The sequence below is a fragment of the Macrobrachium nipponense genome, chromosome 27 (assembly GCF_015104395.2).
Source record: "Macrobrachium nipponense isolate FS-2020 chromosome 27, ASM1510439v2, whole genome shotgun sequence".
In the NCBI taxonomy this organism is placed as follows: domain Eukaryota; kingdom Metazoa; phylum Arthropoda; class Malacostraca; order Decapoda; family Palaemonidae; genus Macrobrachium; species Macrobrachium nipponense.
The window spans coordinates 47,742,897-47,766,191 of record NC_087216.1 but is presented as its reverse complement, the minus strand read 5'-3'; positions in this window follow the sequence as shown (position 1 = coordinate 47,766,191).

The following is a 23,295-nucleotide window of genomic DNA, read 5'->3' as shown; positions in this document are numbered from 1 at the left end:
ATATATATATATATATATATATCATACATATACATATATACAGATACATATATTATATATATATATATATATATATATCAAATAAAAATAAAATACAATCAAGTTAGTATGTATAGTAATAATAATAATAGTAATTATATATCTTATAATTATATATATATTTATATATATATATATATATATATATATAATTATTATTATTATTATTAGTAGCATTATTATTTTTTTTTTTTTGCTCTATCACAGTCCTCCAATTCGACTGGGTGGTATTTATAGTGTGGGGTTCCGGGTTGCATCCTGCCTCCTTAGGAGTCCATCACTTTTCTTACTACATGGTGCCGTTTCTAGGATCACACTCTTCTGCATGAGTCCTGGAGCTATTTCAGCTTCTATTTGTTTCTAGATTCCTTTTCAGGGATCCTGAGATCATGCCTAGTGCTCCTATGATTATGGGTACAATTTCCGCTGGCATATCCCATATCCTTCTTATTTTTTTTTTTTTTCAGATCTTGATACTTATCCATTTTTTCCCTCTCTTTTGTCTTAAACTCTGGTGTCCCATGGTATTGCGACATCAATGAGTGATACTTTCTTCTTGACTTTGTCAATCAATGTCACGTATGGTCTATTTGCACGTATCACCCTATCTGTTCTGATACCATAATCCCAGAGGATCTTTGCCTGATCATTTTCTATTGCTCCTTCAGGTTGGTGCTCATACCACTTATTACTACAAGGTAGCTGATGTTTCTTGCACAGGCTCCAGTGGGAGGGCTTTTGCCACTGAATCATGCCTCTTTTTGGCACTGGTTCTGTGCAAGTGCCGGCATTCACTTGCTATTAGGTTTATGGTTTAATTTTTTCTATTGCACTTCCTACATATGGGTGAGATGTTATTTCCACCTATCGTTCTTTGAACATATCTGGTTCTTAGGGCCTGATCTTGTGCCGCTGTTATCATTCCTTCAGATTCCTTCTTTAGCTCTCCCCTCTGTAGCCATTGCTATGTTTTCAACGCTGGCTAGTTTCTTTAGTCTGTCTCATGTATTGTCCGTGCATTGGTTTGTTTGTGCCAGTCCTCTGTTCTGTCTGTCTTCTCCTGTCTCTGTATATTTCTGGTTCTTCGTCTACTTTTTATTAGTCCTTCTTTCCATGCACTCTTTAGCCACTCGTCTTCACTGGTTTTCAGATATTGCCCCAGTGCTCTGTTCTCGATGTTGACGCAGTCCTCTATACTTAGTAGTCTTCTTCCTCGTTCCTTTCGTGTTATGTATAGTCTGTCCGTATTGCTCTTGGGTGTAGTGCTTTGTGTATTGTCATATGTTTCCTGGTATTCTTACCTATGCTGCAGAGTTTTGCCTTCGTCCATTCCACTATTCCTGCGCTGTATCTGATTACTGACACTGCCCATGTGTTTATGGCTTTTATCATATTTCCCGGCGTTTGAGTTTTGATTTGAGTATCGCCTTGAGTCTCTGCATATATTCTTTCCTGATCATGTCCCTCATCTCTTGGTGTTTTATATCCCCTCCTTCCAATATTCCCAGGTATTTATATCCAGTCTCATCTATGTGTTTGATGTTGCTCCCATCTGGTAGCTTTATCCCTTCAGTTCTCGTTACTTTGCCTTTTTGTATGTTGATACTAAGGCCCATTTTTCTATTCCAAACTCCATCCTGATGTTCCTAGAGCACAATCCTTACAGTCTGGATTAGGGTATCTATTTCCTTGATGTCCTACCATACAGCTTGATGTCGTCCATGAACATCATATGGCTGATTCTGTGCCTCTCTTTTCTTGAGTTGGTACCACGGCATCCATCTTCTGTAGTACTTTTGTCATGGGAATCATGGCTACTATGAAGAGTAGGTGGGGACAGTGAGTCGCCCTGGAAGATCCCTCTCCTGATTATTAACCTCTGCTAGTCTTATTTCCAGAGCTTGTAAGTATTGTACTCTAGTTGCACACTGTATTTTTGAGAAGCTGATGGTGTTTTCCTCTGCCCCCCATATATTTTCAGGCATTTTCTATTAGCCATGTGTGTGGGTATCATGTCGAAGGTTTTCTTATAGTCAATCCATGCCATGCTTAGGTTGGTTTTCCTTCTCCTACTCTTCTTCATTACCATTTTGTCTATCAGGAGCTGGTCTTTTGTTCCCCTAACTTCCTTCTGCAGCCTTTCTGTTGGTGGGGGATGGTGTTTGTCTCCTCTAGGTAGTTGTATAGCCTATCACTGATGATACCTGTTAGTAACTTCCACATTATTGGTAGGCAGGTGATAGGCCTGTAGTTACTGGCTATATTTCCCTTACTGTTGTCTTTTTGTACTAAGGATGTTTCTTCCTGTGGTCATCCATTTGGGTGCATGGTGATTTGAGATACAATGCTGAAGTTGTTCTGCTATTCGTGGGTGTAGCCTTGAAGTTTTTGAGCCAATATCCATGGACTTCATCGGGACCTGGGGCTATCCAGTTTGTCATTTTTTTTTAGTTGGTGTCTGACTGTGTCTTTGTCGTGATCTTTGTGAATCTTTGTTTTATTCTCCCTGTTTCTTCTTCCTTGACTTCCTAGAGCCATGCTGCATGTTTTTGTTGTGTGATACCGGATTGCTCCATATGTTTTCCCAGAGTCTCTTAATTGATTCAACTTCAGGAATTTCTTGGTGGTTGTCTCCCCTCTTAGCTGGCTGTATAGTCTTTTCTGGTTGGTTCTGAATAGTTTTGTTCTGTTGGTATTCCTTATTCCTGTTCATATACCGTTGGATCTTTATGTGCTTTGGCCTTAAGCCTCTGTTTTACATCTTCTATTGTGTTGCTTAGTCCCCTTTCTTGTACTATGTATTCTCGTTGAGTTCTTCTTCCCTTGTTTGCTGCTTCTTAGCCGTTTTTCTGCATCTCTTTCAGTTTACTCAAGTCAGATCTCATCACCATGATTTGTTTGCTTTTCCAGGCGCCTTTTCCAAGGAGGTTGCTGTTTTGGTTTCTGTTGGGTTGGTTGTGCTGGTGGTGTTGGTGTTCGAATCCCAACAATCAATTCTGCTACTAATCTTGCTCTGGCATATGCCAAGTTATTTGTTTTCTGTGATACTGGTGGTGTGTTATTATTTCCATTATTTCATTGACCTCACTTGTTTTCTCTCATAATTTCTTGGTGTTGTTGGCTTTCATGGAGGGGATCTTTGTTCTCTCTGTATCTGCTCCATCCATTGTCTAATCTTTTCTACCCATCTTCCGTTCTCTCTGTTACTTCGACAGTGTTTCTTCGTGTCGTTCGTTTGATACCTCATAATCCCTGTCGTCTTCTGTGGCATCGTCTCTCAGTTCGTCTTCGTGTAATTCGTTTGTCGTGTGACATTTCCCTTTCTAGTTCTTTCTTCTATTGGGGAGAGCCAGCTCTTTTTCTTTATGTTCCTTACTTAGTCTGCCAGTCCTCTGCTCTGTTTGGGGGGTGTTATTCCTCTCATTCCAGATGTTGACCAACCTTCTTCTATATCCTCTCTCCGTCGGGTTGCTTCTGATGTAGCATCCCTCCATCTTTCCTTATTTTCTTCTCTTGTCCATTTCTTTCTTTGGTTTGCTTCTGTAGCTCCAATCTCAGGCTGTTGGTTACTGTGGTGGTCAGTTGCTGGATGACGACCTCCATGTACCTGCTCATGAGCTCCCTGCATCATGATCCGTCTGAAATCTTAAGACATTAGATAGACATTCAGATGTTCTCTAATGCCACAAAACGGGGTGTAGACAACATTTTCGATCAGATGTGTTCTATATCAAATTGCGTTCGTAAGACACGACTCTGGCCACTTTGTCTTTTCTACGGGATATTGAATACAATTATGGTTAATTCTTATATTCTCTATTCGTTCCTGTCATCGTCAAAGAATATGACTAGGCGAAGGTTCCTAAAACATCTAAAAATTATATTATTTAGGACAATCAAAGAAACCCCCCCCCCCCACCCCCCCCCAAAAAAAAAAAAAGGTGGGGTGATTTTTCTTTGATTGTCCTAAATAATATAATTTTAGATGTTTTATGGCTATCAAGTGACAATAATAACTACAAACTCTCAAAAGGTTTTTGTTCCTAAATCGAGATTTGAATTTTTCCTGAATATTTCTTCCTAGCTATAGTCTGATTTTTGCGGCGGGGGCTTTCGCTGAACTACGAAGTTGTTGCTCTTTTTTTTTTTTTTGTTTTTTTTTTTTTATTACGTGCTTATTTACTGTTCTATTTTGATAATTTTTTTTGTGCATGCTCCAGGTGGATATACAACATTCTGTCAGACCGAATTTCTATTCAAGGACTGTAGTTTCTCACCAATCACCAAATAACCTTCAGTACGAGGGGCCAGGAAATTTCCGTTTTTTCACATTTTTTTTCATAAAATCATTAATTTCCCTGTAGGATGATAAAATTCACAGGGTATATGCATTATTATAGTGCTAATAATGCCTGAAAATTCCATTAGCCTGTCTTGATTAGTGTATTTTTGGCAAATATTTTTACGATCGGCACCCCCCAAAGTGGATCCTACCCTCCAACTTTTAGATATTCCTAACACTTTTGAATTTTGATTGAATTAATTTTCTTGAATTTTGTGATAAATTAATGTTGATTTAATTTTACTTAATTGATTCAAGAATTAATTGAACTTTACTTTGTTTTCAAGTAACAGTAATTTTCCCTGATATTGTGAATATCACTTTTAAATTTGAATTTGATAATAAATTTTTGTATTTAAAATTTTTATTTAAGTATATTTTATTTGTAACCAGTATATTTGCATTTAATTATGATTATATTGATGTTGGGTAGAAACATAGAGTGGTAAACGGTTCTGTTTTCCTTCAATTACCTTGAAGTGACTTAGAAGCAGGGAAGTACTTAGACTTTTGAAATCAGGGAAATATTTAGAATTTTAAAGTGTTGATGGAGTGATGTCCTTTGATTAATTTAATTACTTATAAGATTACCTCACACCTGTTTTGATGAACTTAATCTGATTTACTGCAATACTGGTAAGTTGTTAAGGGATCACTGTTCCCTTTAGAGTATTCAGTCGTTCAGTACCTGTGATGAAGGTTCAGGTGTCTGGCTTTGTGGAGATAACAATTAATGAAAGGTAAGTGTAGTAACCAGATAGTTGGCACTTTGTCACAATACATACATATACATGTAATATATATATCTATATATATATATATATATATATATATATATATATATATATATATATATATATATATATATATATATATATATATATATATATATATATATATATATATATATATATATATATATATATATACTATATATATATATATATATATATATATATATATATATATATATATATATATATATATATATACTACATATATATATCTATCTATATATATATATATATATATATATATATATATATATATATATATATATATTATTTACGATTCTGCTCTTGGATATTGCTAATTTCTGGGTTTAGATAGAACAATTGCTTACTTACCATAATCAGGTCCTGCGATCTGACTGTTTATAAGAGCAAGAACCGTAAAAAAGATAAAGGGGATTTGCTACATGAGCTGAAGGTTTTTTACTCTTTAAGGAATTGTAGATAAACAATTAGGATAACTTTAAAATTGCATGTATTTACATTAATAACGATCAGAAGATTAAAAGTTAATTCTAACCGGTAGCTGATCCTGGGTAATAATCAAGGTAACCAGGAGAAATAGGGAGGACTGCTGTATCTTCGGGACTGCAGCCACAAACAAGGCGAGAGAATTCACGGCCAAAGGTCCCTCTGTAACGGAGGAAATTTCGAATTAAGGCCAGTGAACGGAAGGTGCCCAGGTTTTTTGCGTTAACATACATCTTGCACGCAATAAAAACACTCATTAAACGTTTACACTGCAATTGGCAAAAGTGAGGCTGATATGAACACTGGTTCTATGAAACAGAGTCGAAAGTTTAGCAAAAGAATTACGAAATTCACGTGACTGATTACGAACATAGGTATACAGAACACATAATGGCCTTGCATCGAAATAGGGTTTGGATGAAGGCCTAGATAAACGTAGGGCACACTGTAATGTATATTGGGATTCGACTATGCGGTACGCAGCAACGGCGCCTGGACAGAGGCAGGCGGGGGAAGGGGAAAGGAGCTGTGGAAAGGAGTTGCCCCTTTGTTTCCAAGACCGTCTCTGGCTTTTTCCAACAGCCCAGCTGTGTCTGCCTCGTCTCTCACTCCTAATTGATTCCCATGTTCTATGTCAAGGTGTAAACGCATGAGAGTTTTGCAGTCCTCGTGGTCAAATCAAAATACAACCTGGTCATTCATCTGGGGCCGTACCTTCTTGCTAATCTGCCCCCCGGCTCTCTTCACGGCCAAGGGTGTGCCTGAAACAAGACATTCATAAACAGCCACATGTTCAAACAAAGAGAGAGAGAGAGAGAGAGAACCATTAAAGAATTTAGGAAGCAGCCAAGGTTCAAGGCCACCTTTTGTCAGTCAGAGCAAGTGGAAAAACGTCGTATTATCTGATTTAATGAAGCCTTGGGAAGAGATTGCTTGAAAAGTATTTAGCAATGTATAAAACATATATATATATATATATATATATATATATATATATATATATATATATATATATCATATATATGTATATATATATATATATATATATATATATATATATATATATATATATATATATATATATATATATATATACATATATATATATATATATATATATATATAGTATATATATATATATATATATATATATATATATATATATATATATATATATATATATATATATATATATATATATTTATATATATATATATATATATATATATATATATATATATATATATATATTTATATATATTATAAGAGACGAACTTTCTACTTTTTTTCTATATGCTGAAATATCAGAAACAAAATTCTTTATTATAGCGTGATAGAAACAATTGCCTAGTATTTCATCATTATATAATTGACAATATGATAGTGCTGTCAGGAAAAGCACAAGGGTTTCTCCAAACCATTGTCTAGGCAAACTATGATTGATATAATAAGAAAGAGCTGGTCTGTCGCTATTTCCATTTATGTCTCAATCAAATGTCCATGATTCATTATGGCCCAATTTGCTGGTGATTGTCAGAGGACCTTGTCGAAACAATGGTAATGTCACTTGCGGTTGTGCTAGTTTTCTGGCTCATAAAATATGGATGTATTGGGAATTCTCGTCGATAAACTTTTTTCTTATAATCCCCCCCGATCATAGATCAAAGAAATTAAAATTTATTGTATAATGCAAGGAACGAGCTGTAAAAATATTTATGTTTTTGAATTTTATGCTTCTATTAATTTGAACTCTTTTTGATATGGTTTCTGATTTAGGAAATGTTTGACTACCTTATCGTTCTTTATTTTAATCCTCAGGTGATAACACTAATGAACAGAGTGAAAATACTGTGAACCCAAGAGGGTTTGAAAAGAAAATCAGTGTTTTGAGAGAAAGGTAAGTTATAGGAAAATATGATAAATAGACAATGAATATGAAACACCTGAAAGTCAGAAGACGTCAGAGGAGAGAAGGAATGAATTTCCTACTTACTTGGCCGTGTAAGTAGGCCTTTCCCCTCAACGAGGTAAAAACATATAAATATAACATTGAGAGCAAAAGAGATATTGCAATATTTACTGTCATTTAGATAATACGGAAATACTTATAATCCTTTCATTTTCAATAGCTTCTACACTGGATCATAAGTCTTAAAAATGTATTATGTAATCATTTTGGAAACACTTAAATCGTGAGTTTTACATAACTCTGGTCCTTTCCATAATCTTACTCACTGGTTTCAGAAATGCATTCAAGCATCGCCTGAGACTTGCGAGCATCATTAAAAAAATGCTTCTCATCCTCTCTTGTGCTGAAAATATTCAGGAATTCCATCATGTCCTTCTCCGCACAGTACCAAATTCCAGTGAGAACTTCGTGATGCTAGTCTTTTTTTTTTTTTTGTTTTTTTTTTTTTTTTTTTCAAGGAGGACTGGAGAAAAAAATATAGCTAGAGCGTGTGTGTGTGTCTGTGTATGAGTGCTGTGGAGATTGGGGCTTATTTTCAAAGGTCAAGCAGCTCCAAATGTAAGTACAGTTTCTCGAGGGGGAAATTGCTTCGTCGTAATTCCGTAAATTCTGTTGGACTGCTGAAATGTAACTTCCTTCTCGGTCAATTGCTTAACTTTCATGAATATTTCTCTAGCGAAAAAAAGGGAAAAATTCCTCATGTTCTCAAAAACTTCGACATAACTGATTATCTTGTTAGCAAACATGGGATTTCGTCAAACGGTTCTAAATTGGATGTAGAATCTATAATCATTCCAGACTCAGGGTCGCGTATCGTCGAAGGATTTCCTACGGAACCGAAACGGTCTCTTTGCACGAAAAGAATCCTCAAGCAAATTTCGTTTGATGGTCGTTCTCCTATCGGTGTTTGGCGAGATCTTTCAGCAGGATGAAAATAGATGTTAACGTCTTGCGGTAAATTCTGTTTCGAAGGAAATTATCTTTGTTATTTCTATTAGTATTAAACGCAAATTATCCAATATCTCGCATCTTGACGCTCTCTCTCTCTCTGTCCTTATTTTCTTTTGGTAGGTTTTACCTAAAACCAATGTTTAGAGTAGCACAGCAACCTTTACGTTAAAAATGCAGTCATGCGGTGGATATAATAATAATAATAAAAATAATAATAATAATAATAATAATAATAATAATAATAATAATAATAAAATAATAATAATAATACTGTTAAAAAGGATGGCAGAATTAAGCGAGTTGATTTTAAAATATTGTTTTTTTCTATTTTCCTTACAATTCGCTTCTCAGGCTCAGCAATGTTTCTGAGTAACTGCCAATATTCATATTGGGAATTTTCAAAAATTGTAAATTCTGAAGGAATCTTTTTATTAGAACAGGATATCAGGTACCAGGTCAAGCAGGGGTTGTCGTCAGTGCCGCGTATTATTCCGTAAGCGTAGTTCAGTTTGGGCCAGGGTCGTCTTTGGTTTAAGGGCTGGTGTTGGTGCTGGTATAGCTGGTATTACGTGACGTTTCGACCTTCTCGTAGGTCATCTTCGGACGAGTCGGTTGAAGAGACTGTAGCAAGAAAGTTTGCGGAACGGTATTTATAGCGGCACGGACCTAGAGTGCATTCTCATTGATCGGGCCGTCTTAGGCGAAGCCGTGGATCTCGCCTCGAAGGTCTCGGGGATTCTCTCGTGCGAGCGCCACAGTAGTGTGCCTGAGGATGAACGTCAGGAATGTGCATGAACGGTGAGAGTGAGTGCCCTGAGAGGTATAAGCGCTCCACCATCAGCGCCTTCGTCAGGAGGGGCCCTCTCACAAGACTGCTCCTCCTGGAATGATCACACACAGTGAGTTGGAGCGTGCCGCCCAGGTCCTCGTCGACAACGGACACACCAATCGTGCTGTTGATGAGTCAATAAGGAAAAGTATGGATGCCTGGTACCACCATGAACCCCGCCCCGACGTTGCAGAGCCCATCAAGCTTTTCTACAAGGGGCACTTTCCACCGGAGGTACAAGGAGGACGAACAAGCCCTCAAAAAGATCATCGAGGAAAACGTCAGCCCCGCCGACCCAGACAGAAATATTAAAATAATTATATATTATAAACAAAGAAGGCGAGCAGCCTGGTGATGAGAAACAATCCTTCGGCGCCCCTGCAGGATCCCTTGAAGAAGTCGAGTGTGGTCTACCGTTACACATGCCCCGTCCGAGGATGCCTCGGCAAATACGTCGGTATGACCTCCATGCGTTTCTCCAAGCGAATCTCCGCCACGCCCTTTAAGAAGGAGCCATATTCAACCACGCCAGGACTGCTCATAACAAACGCATAAAAAGAAATGATATTATCCCTAATATCATAATATATATCAGACAACAGATCCCCGACGTCTGCGCCTCCTAGAAGCCCTTCATATAGGTAAGGAGAAACCAAACTTAAATATAACTCAAGAAACGTTTCTCCTTCCCACCGCCGCCCGGAGAGCAGCGAGCGACCCCCCGACGATGCCAGATAATCAGGAGCCCCCACAGGATGATACGATTCCTGCTACAGACGGAATTCCTGACGTTCATCCCCAGGCACACTACTGTGGCGCTCGCACGAGAGAATCCCCGAGACCTTCGAGGCGAGATCCACGGCTTCGCCCAAGATGGCCCGACAATGAGAATGCAACTCTAGGTCCGTGCGCTTATAAATACCGTTCCGCAAACTTTCTTGCTACAGTCTCTCCAACCGACTCGTCCGAAGATGACCTACGAGAAGGTCGAAACGTCACGTATTACCAGCTATACCAGCACCAACACCAGCCCTTAAACCAAAGACGACCCTGGCCCGAACTGAACTACGCTTACGGAATAATACCGGCACTGACGACAACCCCTGCTTGACCTGGACCTGATATCCTGTTCTAATAAAAGATTCCTTCAGCATTTACAATTTTTTGAAAATTCCCAATATGAATATTGGCCAGTTACTCAGAAACATCGCTGAGCCTGAGAAGCGAATTGTAAGGAAAATAGAAAAAACAATATATAAAATCAACTCGCTTAATTCTGCCATCCTTTTTAACAGTATTTGCCTAAAAGAGGGTCTTCTACCTAATAATAATAATAATAATAATAATAATAATAATAATAATAATAATAATAATATAATAATAATAATAATATCCTTTATTTCAGCTTAGGGTCATATGTATGGAATATTCAAAATACTGACAGTAACATACACAATCTAGGTGCATGAGACAACATGATAAAAAATGAATACACGGCACTATCCACACAATAGCTGAGGTAGTATAAGAGATAATAATCATAATACTGGTAATAACAGTAATAATATAGTAGAGAAAAAAATGCATTGGGAGTTATAATAGTTAGTGCACAGATTATATAACTTAAATTTCAGCTAGAGACCTTAGGTGTTTACAGTAGTCAGGTCCAGAGGGCTAAACACGAAAATTGAATGTAGAAAAACTTCAACTTGATAGTATTCACAGTAATAATGAAAAAGTAAAATATCAGTAATAAATATAATAATAAACACAGATTCTGCAGATGACACCTTGTCAATACAGAGATTAAGCCCTTTAGGGAACAAAGGCCCCATTTTCCCATCTTTCCCACAATTTAGATCTTCTTGTGTTACTCCTTATGGTAACCCTCAGCCTAAGTGGTTTAACAGAGAAATAAAAAATGGAATAAGAGAAAGAGACAGATTGCTCAAATCAATGAACCCACACCCAACACCAGAAGAAGCAAGCAGGCATAAACAACTCTGTAGAATGGTAAGTAAAATAGTAAGGAATGCAAAGATAAATGAGGATAAGACAGTTGCATCAGTTTGTAAAGAAAACCCAAAAGAATTCTTTGTGCATGTTAATAGTAGGAAACCAATAAAAAATAGCATAAGTCCCCCAAGGGATAATAGAGGTAACCTGGTGAACTCAGACTTGCAAAAACTATAGTTGCTGAATAAGTTTTTTACTGGTGTTTTCACAATTGACGACACTACCTCAATACTGGAACCTGCTATTAATTACGAAGGGGCAGAACCGTTGGAAAAAATAATATCTACTGAACAGGACATTAAAAACAAAATAGACAAACTCAACAAGTTCAAATCTCCTGGCCTGGATGGGATTCATCCAAGAAAAACGAAAGAGCTAAAAGAGGAGATAGTTCCTCACCCATATAAACTCTACAGGAAAAGTGCTGAACAAAGAAAGGCACCAAAAGGACTGAAACAAGGTAATATGCTCCCAGTCTACAAAAAAAGGTCCAAGAAAAGAGGTGGGAAAATACACACCAATCTATCGTCTGTCGTTTGTAAGATTTTTGTGTCCATAATTGCAGATCAAACTGTAAATCGCATTGATAGAAACAACTTGTTGTTAAACAGCCAACACGGTTTAAGACAAAGCACATCCTGCCTATCAAACCTCTTGGAGATTTTCCATAACATGCTTGGTATTTACGACAATAATAGAGCAATACATATACTCAAATTAGACTTCCAAAAGGCCTCTGGCAAACTAATGGCAAAAGTTAGAGCTTTAGGAATTGAAGGAGAAATAGCAGACTAGATCGAAGACTGGCTAACTTATAAAAAACAGGGAGTCGTGATAAATTGTGAAGAATCAAAATGGGTAGATGTAGCAAGCGGAATTCCCCAGCATTCTGTCCTTGGCCCTCTTTTCTTTTTTACTTATTTAGGGTTAACTAGCAGGATAGCCAAATTTGGAGATGACACCAAACTAGGTTTAATGCAGCAGACCCAGATACAGTGGAAAGTTTAAGAAATGATCTAATGAAAATCGGAGAGTGATCAGAAAGATGGCAAATGCATTTTAACTTGGATAAGTATAAAGTGTTGCAAATAGGAACAAATAACCCCAAGCCAGCTATAAAATGCTAGGGAATGATATAGAGCGCATAGAACAAGAGGAGGATCTTGGAGTCATGTTACCAAGGTCTTAACATCCACAAAACAGTTCATAAAAGCTGGAAAGAAGGTACAGAAACTAGTGGCATACATAAAGAGGCAGTTCAGAAACAGAAACAATGATAGTTAGACCTCATCTTCAACATGCAGTACAGTTTTGGTCACCAACACTAATAAATGACATAAATATACTAGAAGGGGTGCAATCAAGAGCCACAAAGTTAATTCCGTTCATCAGGCAAATAGGTTACCAAAGAAACTAGAGAGCGTGGAAAGTTATGGCTTAGAAACATGACGATTTCGATCACGACTAATAAAACATTTAAAATACTGAAAGGAAACACAAAAGTAGGTGGTAACCTATTTACCTTAAACGAAAGCCAGATAAGAAATAATGGATGGAAACTAATAGATACAACACTTCCCATTGTGGGAACTTATTTAAATGCAAGATATGTGAAGCATGGAATAAACTGCCACCATAAGTTGTAAACACACACATTGTGGAAGAGTTTAAAAGAAAGCTAGACAAAATCATTAGGACACTGTGAATGAACAGTAAAACCTGCTCCTAGAGTTAAGTGAGCACACGATGTTTCCTCGAACGGACTAACAAGTCTTTGAGACATCCCAATCCTTTTAACTCCTTATAACTCTCTCTCTCTCTCTCTCTCTCTCTCTCTCTCTCTCTCTCTCTTCCCTAACACACCCTCTACTCTCCCTTCTTCCCGGGAAAACACTGAATGGCTGAATGACAACCGATAAACTCTCTCTCTCTCTCTCGCCAACTTTAAGTGGTATGTATACCGAAAAAATGTAAGACAAATTTGTAGAGTTTATGTGTTTAAAAAGTATACGGGCAGGGCCATCCCTACTTCAAGAAATTTATTTCTTTGTGTCACAAGAACCTGTTTGGGGGAGGGGGGGGGGGGGGGCGGATTTGAGAATTAGTAAAAAAGTTGTACTTAGTTCTCAAATGTCATTTCTCAACAAATTAACAGTTTCACGAATCTGCATATATAGGATATAATGGTGGTTCCAATTGTAATATTTCGTTTAAATATGTTCGACCAACCATATTTTATTTAATAGCAAATTCCATTGTGGTTCTGATAGAGGCCGTTTCCATTTCCGTTGTTCTTAAGTTTTTCCATTACATTTTGCATACACGTCTTCACGTCAACAAAGTTATGCACACACACACATATACATGCTCGTGTAATTAATCTGGTTAAGCAGGGAAAAGGTCACTGGTTAATGAAGATAGAATGAAAGCGAGTGACTACGCTATTTTATGCATAAAGAAATATTTTTACTTTTCAACCTTTTTAGAAATTCCGTAAAGACTGAATTGTTTTTATCAACACATTATTTTCTTTCATGGATATGATTTGGGTATATCTGCGCTAAATAAGATTCGTAAACAATAAGAACAGTGCCAATGTTTGTGTGCGTGTTTTTTTTATTTATTTACGTAATTAACGCTACTGTATATTTAATATCTTAAACTTCTTATCAATTCCCTGAAGGTATTGAAAACAAAATTTGCATCGTTTCCTAATTTTTCATTAATTTATTTCCAGGGCCAGACGCCCTTTGATTGTTAATAAAAGATACATGTTTTGCCCCAGCACATCTAATTTCTTTTGCAGTGAACAAACAGCTCTCTTCAGCTGCGTTTATGAAAAATAATTACTATAGTGTCTCCCGTTCAATCTGATTTGATACCAGAATCGGAAGACTGTCAGCGCTATTACTAATTCAAGAAGAATAAAAAGGGAAGATCTAGGTACTATTATAGGTGCTAATGAAGTGATTCCGCGAATATATGGAAATGATGTTTCACTATTCAGGCTCTGTCTTTCCTAAAAGCAATTCAATATTCTGAAATAATTCTTTCAATGTTGGAAATCTGGGTAGTACAGCTCTCTTTCTCCACTTCCTTGGTTGTCTCTCTACATCTTTTATTTATTATGACCTATTTAACAAATGTGATATAGTGTATATTGATGTTTCAGTAGCAATTATGCGTAATAGTAATCCAGTTAAGGTGAAAAAAAAAGGCTATTATGAAATGCACTCCACTTCTCCGAAGGCAATTTCATAATAATCACTTATCGAAAACAAAACTGAAGGTCGACAACTGTGGTCATTGGTATTTTACGTGTTAATACTGAAATCAGTATGACTTGGATGATTGTGAAAACAAAATTCTTTATATTATCTGTAAATCGATGAATGCCTCTTTCTTCTCTGTCTGTGTTTTACCCTCATAAGACTCTTGAATATTAAATATATCAGCACATCTGCCTTTCCCAGTTCTAGGAAAAATATTATGCCTGGGTAGGGATGCTTGCTTTCAATTACGGCTTCTGGAACGTCATGCACTGCATTTAGATAATTTCAAAATATGTATTATCTAAATAATGTAACTCTTCATAATCCCATTACATTCTCGATTAAGTGCAGTTCGCTTAGTAGAGTATAAAAATACGCTCTTTCTTAGAATAGCTCGGAGTGTTTTAATCTTATGAGAAATTGCATTAATTCTGTACCGAGAGACGGAAAACTTAAAAGGCAAAAAGTCGTGTCTCATTGGTAATACGAGAAAATTAATTGCTAATAATTTCTGAAAACGTAAGAACCATTTTAGTTTCAAGGTTTAAGAAATTGATCTTGACCAATTCTCTCAATGTTTTTTTGAAATCCATTAATTAAGAAAGCATTATTTTGTCCCGTATTCTTCGAGATAAAATCTCATTTATGATTAAATTAACCTTAGGATACCTAAATATCAACGCTGTGATTTTTTTAGTATGATACTAAGCGGATTAAAAGGGCAATAACAAATATATGCTAATTCTTATGTTAAAAATATATTTATTCTTTGACAATCACTAATGGGAAAGAGGGGTGAGAGGGGAGGGTGGAGGCTAGAGCTGTTATAAAGAATATAGGATAATGGAAAATAATTATTCTGTGGTTTAACATTCTCTGTTTCATATTTCCTTCTGTAATTTCTTCAAGATGGAAACTATAACCTTTGGAAGCCTGGATTTCAAGTCAGTGACCGATGTAGTTTTGTTCCATATTGATAGGGGTTTTCACTGAATAATAATAATAATAATAATAATAATAATAATAATAATAATAATAATAATAATAATAATAATAACGTAACCTTTCCGACGTTATCTTTCTTACAAGATTTATGTTTCTCTTATAATAAGACCTTGAAATCAATACTCATGTAAGATCAGAACTCAGCGAAAAGTAAGAAGTCATTCTTTGTTATCAAATTAAAAGAAAAAAATTATGTTTCCTTAGGAACGTTTTCTTCTGTTTCCCGGAGGAATTCTTGATGACATCTTGTCCCTGCTTTCACGTGTCCTAATTGGGGTCTATTCTCTCTGTTAAAAGACGTTTGTTCTTGGATTGGTTGAGAAACAGAGGATCAGTGATCCGCTCCAATTAATCTGCTGTTTGCCAAACAGCAGATTAATTCCTTCGATGTTTATCATTTATCTAGCAGTGACCGCCTAGGGCTTATTTTATAATAACTGAAAATAACAAACATTAAGTAATTAATTTTTCACCATCTAAGCAGATTTTATGTAAAACATTCGTAGATCGTCAATTATTTAGAAAAAAATATGATCGTGTTAACGTCAAGGATAATATTAAAGGTATCGAACCCATTCTGATCACAGTGCAAATGAAATTATCCCACGGAACTCTCAGCATTATTTGCCCATTTGTAAGGGTCGATAAGTAGAGATAACCTCCATAACTAGAGACACGCTTCTTTTACCGTCTATCCAATGAATCCTCAGCCTTGTTTATGACGACATCTTGAGTGTTCGATACGCAAAGAATCTTGGCTGGCGTTCAAAACAGCTTTGGGAACATTTGTTCATGATCCCCTTTGGGAATTTATGTTTGCGATGTGTTTCGTGTGTGTGTGTGTGTGTGAGAGAGAGAGAGAGAGAGAGAGAGAGAGAAAGAGAGACATATTATGGGAAATTTTTTGTAATGTCTATTATCCATTATTTATTTCCATGATAAGAATTTCTATATCTTTTGTATATTCTTGCGATAGGTAGTGATGGTGGTTGCGGTTTTGGTATAGTACAGGGAGGGAAAAGATTTCTCTTACCCCTTAAGCTCACGAGGCATTGTAAATAACGCCGCTTTTGTTTACGTAGTAGACGAGCCTCATTGGTGCAGACTTTTCCTTACCAGTTGACATTATATTTACTTGATATTTCTTAAAAAATAAAGTAAGTTGATAAAAGAAAAAAAATATAAGCGTGAACAATCTACAACGTAAAAAATAGGCTTATAAGGGTTTTCTCTCAGGATTATATAAAACGACTTAAAGTGGGGAAATTACAGAGTAATACCATCATGCATTACCGTTGCGCTCCTGTGACTGACAAAGGAGACGGAGGTTGAGAGAGACAGGTTAGAAAGGGGTCGGGGTTGTTCGGGAGGAATGACATTGTTTTATTATATTAATGAGTCAACAGCCAAGCCATGCTATGGCTCCAGCATTTACGTGGAAAGCACGTTCGAGTTGCTCTCTTGGAAGCCTTGAGAACCACTGTTAGCTAGCCGCATTAAGGCGATGTTGACCGAGCGTGTTTATTGAGAAATACACGCAATATTAATATAATTAAGTATTTTCTGCTCTGCTATTTTTCAACTTCAATCACCCGTGCAGAGGGACCTTGGGTGGATGGATTCCACTTTAACTATTAAGATTGGTTGCAGGTGAATGACACTTCTCGATTGACAGAATCCAGATCCAAGCTCTTATGGAAATCATGGGTGGTCACATTCCACTTTTGGTCTGATGGTTGGCTGCAGCATCGGTGACTCCAGCCTTGAATCTGAGATACAAATATTAGCTTTAACAGCAACTATGCTTCCAATACTTGGTGTTGGTCGTTCATTCCTTAGACACATGCCAACACATGTAACTGAATACTATATTGTTGTTTATGATAATTTTTCGTATTTAAAAGTTTATTTATGTTGACTTAGGCAATTATTAAAGACATGGAAATTGCCTGTAACAATGAAAATAGCGTATTTTATTTTAGACTACTTTAGAATTTTTGTATATGATAAACAAAATTGATATACTCTCCATATCCCAATAACCATGCGGTAAAGAATATTATAACTAAGTATAATTTAAAAGTAAAAGAACATTTAGCAACAGTCAGTGACTGATAAATTAAGATAAAAGCTGTTATAATAAGATTATGTTAATAGTTAAAATAACTCCATATTAAAAGTTGTTAGAGTGATCTCAGCAGCGGTCCGTGGAAAGGAAACTTCGGAGTTCGTTCTTAGCTGACCTCTCTTGGTCCTTCTTCTTGGGTAGACATCCTATATTCTTGGCCAGGAAGAATGAGCATCCCCCGCCCCCCCAGCAAAAAAAAATTTATTATCCGACAACTGCTACAAAGCATGTCTAAAAATAGAATTTCTATCAGGGTCGCCAATACATTTCATGAAATTTGTATTAATTCAAATATTCCTGTCCATGATTATCATCTCCAAACTCCTGTGTATCCGATTGGAATTCAATATTTCCAATAATCTTATTCATCCATTATTCATTTTTCTAATAACGATTTACAGAACGGTTGGCTGTTCAAGATGGATCCTCCGCTCTTGGATCGGCGTAGAATTGATGATATTCAAAGGTAAATATTTGGATTACACAAAACAGGTGATGAGCCTCATTCCATATGTTCAGGGCGCCACTTACAGTGTAATGCCTCTGTACAAGGTGCCACTTACAGTGTAATGCCTCTGTACAAGGTGCCACTTACAGTGTAATGCCTCTGTACATGGTGCCACTTACAGTGTAATGCCTCTGTACAAGGTGCCACTTACAGTGTACCAACAACAGCTCTTATCTCTTATCATCAATACCTCTGTACAGGGTGCCACTTACAGTGTACCAACAATAGGCATTATCATCAAAGCCTCTGTACAGCTTTCCACTTACAGTGTACCAACAACAGCTGTTTTCATCTGAGCCTCTATACATGGTACCACTTACAATATACTAACAACAGCTGTTATCAGTGTCTGTACAGGAGGCCACTTACAGTGTTCTAACAACGATTATTACTAAAGTCTCTGCACTGGTACCACTTCCAGTGTACTGACAATAGCTGTTATCATCAAAGCTATTGTACAATGTACCACTTGCAGTGTGCCATACGTGGTACATAGGTTACTGAAGGCACTCAGCTGCGTCCCCTGGGTTCCAGCTACATAACGTTCTGTCTTTTATATTTCATACGTCCCATTTGGTCACTTCTGGGTTATCTGTCTACTTTCGTTAACTGGCGAGAGTTGTTTTATAACTATTATGTGTTGTTTGTAAGTTAGGCAAACGGAATTCTTTCAGTTGCGTTGTTTGTGTACATTTGGGTAAAAACAAACAATTCTTTGAACTATTGCTCTGAAAGTAATAGGATTAATCATTCTATTCAGAAACAGCGTTGTGGTATGTTGTTCTAATTCCGTGACTCAAATCCTTGAGCGCCAAGTGTATTAAAGTTAATGTAATATGTTTATTTGCTGTATATAATAAAGCGATGCTCATTGTCGAAATAGAAAATTAACGGGTTTATCATTTCCATTGACGATAGATTTGATTTCACATTCTGTTATCCTGTAGGTAATTGTTCCTCTTAGCAATGACATTTGATGAATAATTCCCCCTCCTCTTAGCCATTTGAGCTCATATGCATATCCATCTCTCGAGCTTTGATGCAATTTAACCACAGTTTTTTTTTTTTTTCAATTTAAGCAGAGGAAGTTTTTAAAAATTGTATTCAAAAGTAGTAACTACACCCTTCTTTTACTGATTTAGTACGTTTAATATACTCAGCCACATTCAGCTTATATTAATAAGTTCGGCCAAGTCTCATATGACTAGAGGGAAATTTCAAGTACAGAAATGTGTAGATAATAAAAAGATTTCAAAAGCAGCTATGAAATTGGACGCCATACAAAAAAAAAATTAATAAATAAATAAAATAATAATAAAAATGATAATAAAAATAAAAATTTGAAGAATAAGTCCTCAAGGAGTTACCTTTTTCATTTTGACGAGACTAAAAAATTGCCTTTTAGTTGGTCTTGTGGCCGGGTATTGTGTCGTAATGATATTATTAGACCAAAAGTACGTCGGGATAGGGATATGATAAAGAGCAACGCAAAAATGGCATTACTTGCCTTTTAACGTTACTTCTTAGGTGGGAGGGGGTGGGGGGGAGATGCGAAAGCCAAATTCATCGAGATATTCTAAAACGTTGCTGTAGAGGCTTCGCCTTGCCGGAAATATTCTCTGGCGAAGGCATTTCCGAAATTTTTTATGATCGAGGTTAACGTCAAATTGAAAATTTCTGCCCGAGTTTGCTCGCAGTGTGAACAACACCAAAGAATGTTCATTTTTAGTGTTCTGTAAGAGAAACTTATTGTGCTGGCTTTTTCTTCCCGCCCTCAGATCTTAAAAACTAATCAGCCTAGAGGGCTGCAAATTGGTATGCCGATCATCCACCCTCCAATCATCAAATATACCAAATTGCAACTCTCTAGCCTCGGAAATTTTTATTTTATTTAAGGTTAAGGTAAGACATGACCGTGCATCTGGTAACGATATGGGGCAGGCCCCCTCCGGGCCGTGGCTGAAAGTTTCGTGGGTTGTGGCTTATATAACATTATGCACTGTGCAGGACACTCGATTGCGCCGAGGAAACTTCGGTGCAATTTTTACTTGTTTGTATTGTATGCTGCTATCTGGTGTGAATCTTAGGGCTGAAATGTAACTTTAAATGTAGAATAATAGTGTAATAGTGAAGTTGATGATCGTTATAATAATGTGGATCATAGCTTGGATTTAATGACTAGATCTGATAAATAGTCGTGTGATGATAAAGTATTACCTCCAAATGCTTGTAAATATACAGATGGAGTGATAATTGTGCGTGTCATTAGGATACTTATCTTTGGGTTGTAATGAGGAACGCACAGAATAAGGGTGCCTGCCAAACACCCAGATAAATATTTGAACATAACAAAGACTGTGTGTGTCATTGAACGTATAGCAGCTAAACAACAGCGTAACGGCTATGTCATTTATGTAAACGAAAATGACTGTGAATATATGTAATGTCAACAATCAAAGAAAACGATACCAGGTTCTTGGTTTTTGTATGTAGTACCTTTAGGCATCTCTTTTTGATTTTCTTCGGGAAGTTTGAACTCCAAATAACAATGATATAATAACAATAACTGATGAGAAACAGGATAATTCACATCAAGAACGTTGACGTTATTAAACTGTAGATAATTTCTTTTCTAGCACATCTAGCGGTAGGTGTTTCACTTTTGCAAATCCTTATAAATCTGTGTATCTCTCTCTCTCTCTCTCTCTCTCTCTCTCTCTCCATTTATAGAATGTCAAACTATGTTGACTGCGTTGGTTTTCATTACAGGAGAGCGACTTGCAAAAGTAATATCGCCCAGTCTTTGAATTGGTTTCTCTCGTTTGACCCAGGGATATTTGAGGGGCATCTCACATGACCCAATCGCAGCACCTACCAAAACCACATTTCGTGTGATTGTCCAATGTCTAACTAACGACAAGTATCAGCTTTGGAAACTGAACATTGAAATAATGAAGTTTATCCAGTTGTCTAGGCTTTGAAATAATGAGGTCTATTCAGTGGTCTAGGCTTTGGAACAATGAAGTCTGTCCAGCCAGCTGTCTAGGCTTTGAAATAATAAAGTTAATCCAGTTGTCTGGGCTTTGAAATAATGAAGTTAATCTAGTTGTCTAGGCTTTGAAATAATAAAGTTAATCCAGTTGTCTAGGCTGTGAAATAATGAAGTCTATCCAGTTGTCTTTCTTTGCAGTTCAGCTTTTCTGTCTCCATTTCATTGCCAGCCATGGAGGATAACACTAGGAGCGTTTCAACCTTTCCTTTAGATAATTGGTATTTGTGTAAAGTCACCGCGCCTCCTTTCTGTCCTCCCGAATGTTAGTAAGCTTATAAATATCTTTTGTGCTTTTGTACTGTGTCGAACTTCCTAGTCGTTACCCTTTCGAAGTCAGCAGGTTGTTTCATACGAGAAAAACGATGATGCCTCGTAGAGTTATGGAGGAGTGATAATGGTAGTTACCACTGACAACGTCTTCGAGAATTGCGTTAGAGAGAGAGAAGAGAGAGAGAGAGAGAGAGAGAGAGAGAGAGAGAGGCTTAGTAAGAGCGTCGTTGGGTTGAGACTGGAGAGTTGAAATATTTTCGTATGTCTGATATGTCGTGTTTCGTGTTTGGTGTTGCTGTATGATAGTATGTAAGTGCGTACGTGTTTTTTTTTTTTTTTTTTTTTTTTGAAGAGTGTGAGTGAGCGAGCGATCGAGAGAGAGAGAGAGAGAGAGAGAGAGATCGTAATTGGTGGATGGATAATAAGGAGGGGTTTGATGGCGGCGTAAGCGTGCGAGTTGTCTGTTGGAGCGGTCGCCGAAGAAGTCTATGAAGATAGCCGTGAGGAGCCAGTCATAGTCGGGAGAGATCTTTGAAAGATTGTGTTGATGGTCAGTTGTGTTGTGTTTTCTGGAGTTGTTTTTTTTGAGTTGTTATTGGTAGTACTCGCTTGGTTGTTTTGTGCTGTGATTCTCGGCAGTTGTTGTGTCTCGGCGACCTTATCTATACTAGCGGGCGGCACAGCACCTAGCCCTGGGTACTAAGGTGAGTACGTGTTTGTGTTTTGTGTGTTCTGTATATAACTATCGGTGATCCAACTGTCCTGTCGAATAAAGTAATGTAGAGGGGAAAGTGTGGCTGTGGGGAGCTTTGCTTGCTTTGTTGCTTCAGTCTTGTGATCCCACCACACAGTATCAACACAGCAGGCGATATTTTGGAACTGCGAGATTGAACGTGTCAAAACAAGAGTTCTCTCTTTTAGATGATTCTTCCTATTATAACCAATTTTACACATCATTATTTGCAGTGAAAGGATAGCATTTTAAAGCCAAATAAGTATATCTATTTCCTTTGTCGTCTGTTAATGCTGTGAGTTTGTAGCAACTATCTGATCCTAACATTACTCCCAAGATAAGAAAGGACGAACGAAAATAATGTTAAAAACCATTACTTTCACCGTAGTAAAATTTTAGAAGAGGAAATAGTTGGTAAAAATGTCCGATTGCGCGCTTCTAATTTTGTGAAAAAAAAAAATGTTTAGGCTTTGATGGACTTGATTTATAATCCGACTCGACCGACGTTCAAAGAGGAGAAACACTCGTAGCTAAAGCGTCGTGGCGAAACTAGCAACGGCCATGTTTGTGGGGGAGTTGCGGTTGACCAAGCCACTACTTGTGACGTCGGAGTAGGCCCACGAGGGCCACTTTTAGAGCAGTGCTTAGTGTCTTATTGCTACTTTACTGGACTCCTTAACCACTTTAAGCAATGACTCCTTTTAATGCAGCAGACCACCTTTTTCTTCTCTTGATTTTGGACAGGGCGTGTTGTGCCCTTTTTAAGGTAGAGTGCTCAAGTTATGTTTTCTTACCTGCTTCTTGCTTCTTGATGATCCGTTCTATGTTTAACTTTATGCTTCTTCTTAATGTTAGTTCTGGATTAGTAATCTTAATCGGCTAAATTTCTCAAGTTGAATGAGACGAACGGCAGAGTTTC